Source organism: Canis lupus, chromosome 30 (genome assembly GCF_048164855.1).
Source record: "Canis lupus baileyi chromosome 30, mCanLup2.hap1, whole genome shotgun sequence".
Taxonomy (NCBI): Eukaryota; Metazoa; Chordata; class Mammalia; order Carnivora; family Canidae; genus Canis; species Canis lupus.
The window spans coordinates 40,294,981-40,300,000 of record NC_132867.1 but is presented as its reverse complement, the minus strand read 5'-3'; the positions used below and the strand labels follow the sequence as shown (position 1 = coordinate 40,300,000).

Here is a 5,020-nt window from a genome sequence, read left to right as displayed (position 1 = left end):
TCTTCTAAAAGCTTAAAGTTTGGAAGAAACATACCAGTGAAAGCTTTCAAAATATTTTGAATTCAAAGACAACCTTTGGGAAGCAGTTAAATAGCTTGATTCATAGCTTGATTATATACATTAGGAAAGAAGGAAGATGGAAAATTAATGAGTAAGAATTTTCTCAGGAAGTTAGGACGAAAAACAAAGTAGAAAGAAGGAAATAAATAGGAGAGCAAAAATAGTCAAAACAAACGCCAATGTGAAATAGAAAGACCAACAAAGTCAGAAAACATCGTTGAGGGGACGCCCGGGTGGCTCAGTGGTTGAGCGTCTGCCTTCGGCTCAGGGTGTGATCCCGGGTCCCAGGATCGAGTCCTGCACCAGGCTCCCCACATGGAGCCTGCTTCTCCCTCTGCCTGTGTCTCTGCCTCTCTCTCTGTGTCTCTCATGAATAAATAAAACCTTTAAAAAGAAAATCATTGAGAAGATTAGTAACATTGACAAAACTCTGAGACTGATCAAAAAAAAAAAAAAGTAATGGCATAGCAACGAATGTCAGAAATAAAGAGGACACTGCCACAGACACAGATGTGAAAGAAAAAGAGAAAAGAGTACTAGGATGATTTTATGAGCAACTTCATGCCAGTAAATATGAAAATTTAGATGAAATAGAAACACTTCCAGAAAAATAACTTACCAAAATAAACACAATAATAGGTATAAAATGTGAATAGTCTTTATTTTTTAAAGATTTTTTTTATTTATATATTCATGATAGACAGAGAGAGAGAGAGAGAGAGGCAGAGACACAGGCAGAGGGAGAAGCAGGCTCCATGCAGGGAGCCCGACGTGGGACTCGATCCCGGGTCTCCAAGACCACGCCCTGGCCCAAAGGCAGGCGCTACATCGCTGAGCCACCCAGGGATCCCCCAAAATGTGAATAGTCTTACAGCCATTAAAGAAATGGTTAAATCATCTCAATAGATTGAGGGGAGGGGAGTATGAAAAATTTTCAACATTCATGTGTGATTTAGAAAAAAAAAAAGTAATTCTGAGCAAGTGAGGCTAGGAGGGAGCTTCCTACGTCTGATAAAGTAGATGCCAAGAACCCTCCAGGGAGCATCAGAATTACAAGTGGTCCTTGGGGACTGGAAATGAGACCATGATGGTGGCTGTCGTCGCGTCTATTAGTATTGTCTGGACGCCCTACCCTGTGCCTTCTGAGAAGTCGGACTCCCTGGGTACTTCCAAGTAACCCCGGTGAATGATCGATGCTGGGGAAGCTGGCCTTGCCCCACCCCCACCCCTCGCCCCGAAACAGGTGCAGTGTCCAGGCCTCCTTGTGGTTGCTGGGGTCACGTGCCTGGCTGTGGCCATGAGCCGTGACTCCAAGTGTGTCCGAGCCCTTGTTCCCTGTGGTATGGTTCTTCCAACCTTCAAAGTGGTGGCGATTCCATTAGCTGGGACCCCAGAGGTGGGGGTGTGGAGAAGAGCCCCCAAACTGCCGCAGACGGCATGCGGTGTGAACGAGAAATGAATGTGTTGCTGTGCGTCCGGGGTCACGGCACTGGGACACAGGGCTCGGAAGCATCCCGCGCTTGCAATTAGATGCTCCAGCACGATATGACGCATAGCACTTCCGCGCATGACTCTGGGCCATCACTGGACACGTGATCCCACTCAAGCAGAAGGAGTTCTGGAAATGTTCTCTACAGAAATAAACACGGAGAGGCACCCCGAGGTCCCATTTACCAACTCGTTGGCTCAGATGCCAGGAAGGCTGTCGGCAGCCAGTCTGCAGCCCGCAGCCACTTCAGTGACTGTCTCCGCTTCGGGGAGCCACCAGACCCAAGGTCGAGCCTCCCAGGCACCCGCATTCCGTGGCCAACCATGGCAGGGGCTGAAAGCGTTGACCATTTTGGCCCCCAATGGGACCTAGAGCTTCCCCGGAAGCCGGCTGAGGCCGTCTTTAAGCTCTCAGCTCACAGAGAAGGACAGAGAAAGCTGAGTCACAGCCAAGACTCCAACGTCATGACAGTCGAGCTCCAAAGAAGGTTAGATTCCTGACCCCAAGCGCGGCAGGTCTGCTATGCCAAGGCCGGGGCCCTGGTTGGGAGGAAATGGTACCGTGGCGCATGGAATTGGGGCTTTCAGATTGGCGCACCCGAAAATCCTCAATTCCCAACTTCCCCGGGACCCTCTGAGTCTGCACAAGTGGGCCGCCCCTCCCAGGTCAGATGCTAACACTGCTCCCCACCCCCGCGCCCCCCGCCCCGCTTGCTTGAGGACAATGTAAGATGACTCCCTTGTGTTCTCTCAAGCATCAGAATTTCATACCCCGGCGAGGACCTAGGAAGAGACGTCACGGACTTCATCTACTAGGATGGTCCCCGGAAGGCTGGAAAGGCACAGGCCACGCAGAGTGCGACGGGAACCCACGACTGCCACGGCAGGTGGTGGACGAAGTAACCCCTTCTCCAAGACTCGGGACGTGGGCTGGCTGGAATGGACACGCTACATAAACCCCAAAGCCCGCCAGATGGTTAGGTCCCACAGCAAGTCCTGCCGGGGTCACCACTGACCGTGGGCTTGTGAAGTGCATTGCTGGGAGGGGCACCAGCCCCACTGAGACGTCGGTGGTGGCCTCCTCTCCTCGGTGCACCATCTCCCTGCAGGACAGGCCACTGGGACGGGCTCACCATGGGAGGGGCCCCGGGGAACCCGGCTCACGGAGACAGTGGGAATAAAGAAATTAGAACCCCAGGGGCCGCCGTCCGGGCCGAGCTGTCAGAGGACAGCGGGGTGTGATCACTGCGGCGAGCGGGCAGGCTGGCGTGGCGAGCCCATTCGTAGCGCTATGAAGACAGCTAGCGGGATGCAGCACCCGTGGAGGGCGACGAGGGTAGCCCTCAGCTCAGACCAGAGAAGAAACCAGGGTGGGTGATCGGAGGAGGAGGGGGGTGCACCTTGAGTCACGACCCCTTGTCCTGTCTACAAGCCTGGGACCACTGGGACCTCTTGGCTAAAGGGCAGGTTGGATCCCCAGGGGGAAAGGACGACGAAAGACATAGCCGGCGAGCTTGGAGACAACCATCCCGTTCCTTCCTCAGTGAGACGGATGGGCATTTACTTGGGTAATTACACGCTGGGAAGGGAGGGACACCCAGACATCTTGAAGCCTGCTGGGTCCAGGGCTGGTTTGTCCTGGTCCCTCGGGACCCAAGGCTCCTCATAGGTCCCCATTGAAGCGGGGGTGTGTGGACGCCAGGCAGTAATTGTCGTCTTGCCCAAGCACTGATTTATAATGGGTGCATGGGGTCTGCACCCCTGCCCGCGAGGCCGTGTCCCCCATCCCCAAATTACAGTCTTGACACCCTTGGAGGTAAAAATCAACTGTCACGGGCCGGGGCGGGTGGGGATGACAAATGGACGCCTCTGAAAACACCCCTGACCTCGGGCAGGATGGGAAATACAAACAAGGTTGCATGTGCCCCCGCGGAGGGTGACGGCGGGAATTAGCTTCTGTGCTTAAAGAGCTGAAGCGTGGGGGTGAGGGGCGGGGGGAGGGGGGTGGGTGGCCGCCCCCGTCACATCTCTGCTTGCTGTGCCACCCTGGCCCTTGCAGAAAGCAGGAGAATCCTGAGAAAGGACGACAGGAGGCCCCACAAGCTACGTCAAGGGGCAGCCTCCACTGTCCCCGGCCCAACAGGTGCAGCCGGTGACCCCCCCCCCCAGGTCCACCGTTTGCCCCCCAGCTGGCCAGCGCCTCCTTTACTCTCCCCACGGGGAAGCAGTCCGCAGTCACCCGGGATGCATGACAATATACCTTTGTGCTGTGCTCAGGCCTGGGCCCCCACGTAGCCCGGGGGTGACCTGGGCATCTCCATAGCACATTGGGCTGTGCTGTGACACTGACGCGACACTGAGGACACGACGCCACAGGGAGATAAGCAAGAAGTGGCAAAGCCCACTGGAAGTGCTGGTAAGACGCCCGAGCTCCAGCAGGTGGGAGACGAGCCCGAAGAAGACTGAGGGAGGGGCCGCGGGTCTACGGGGACTCCCCCCCCCAGGGAAGCACCACGCACTGCATTTTGCGTGTCCTCGATGAAGAGACCAGTGGAGCCCAGGCTGGCGGTGGTGGTGCTAGGCTGGTGCTAGGCCTGGAGGGATGGGGAGGCCACGGCTGCAGGGGCGCCCAGAGCGGGAGGGGGGACCTGCAGCCCCAGAGAGACCCCAGGTTACCACGGGCATGGGGGGGCGGTAAGAATGCGAGTGGGGGGCATGGCCAGGCCCTCTGTAGGACCGCAGCACCCTGTGCCTTGTGAAGAGCAGCTGCCCATGAGCTGCGGCCCGGGGCGGCTCGGGGCGGGCCCGCTTCTGTCACACTGTTGTGGTGGTCGTCGGGGGTGTGGGGGGGTCAGAGACAGCCCCCCGCAGGTGAGCGTGTCTGCCCCGGGCGGGAGCAGAGGGCCAGCAAGCCATGCGTTGCCCGGCACCCCCCCCCCCGTTCCCCCCCGTCGTCCGGGGCACAGGATGGCCTGATGGAGACACTCCACTGGGCTGGGGGAGGAAGGAAAAGCCCCAGCTTGGAGGATGGGGGGCCATTCAACCTGTGGGACCGGCCTCAGGGGTGTGGCAACCCCCCTCCAGCCCCACTCTGTCCTCCTCTAAAGAGCAAGGGGAAGGAGCGGCCTCCCGCGGGCAGGGCTTTGGGGCCCCTGGGCAGCCACACACCGAGCTCCGGGGCTGGAGGCACCTGAGCCCCTGAGCCACCGGCCAGAGGGCGGGACAGGTGTGCAGCGGAGGCCGGGGGTGCACCTGGGGGGCACAGGAGGTGTGGAAATCCTGGGCAGGCAGGTTAAGGGTCCCACAGATGACCCGCCAGGAAGGGGCACCAGCAACCCGGGAGGGAGTGCAGGCTTGGCTGCTGTGGCCCATGTCCCAGCCCCGTGGGGTTGCTTGGGATCTGGGGGTGCGGGGTGTGTGCTGAGGCCGCGTCCCCTCCGTGCTGCAGCTCCACCCTCTCCCAGGGCCCTGC

The 5,020-nt window shown here is 58.0% G+C and overlaps 1 long non-coding RNA gene across 1 annotated transcript; it reads left to right on the top strand.

Moving 5' to 3' along the window:
• Positions 1 to 1,697: 1,697 nt before the first annotated feature.
• LOC140621361 (uncharacterized) lies at positions 1,698 to 2,745 on the top strand. Its single transcript, XR_012021076.1, has 2 exons — positions 1,698 to 2,036; positions 2,304 to 2,745. It is a non-coding gene; the product is annotated as an uncharacterized lncRNA (long non-coding RNA).
• The last annotated feature ends 2,275 nt before the right edge of the window (positions 2,746 to 5,020 follow it).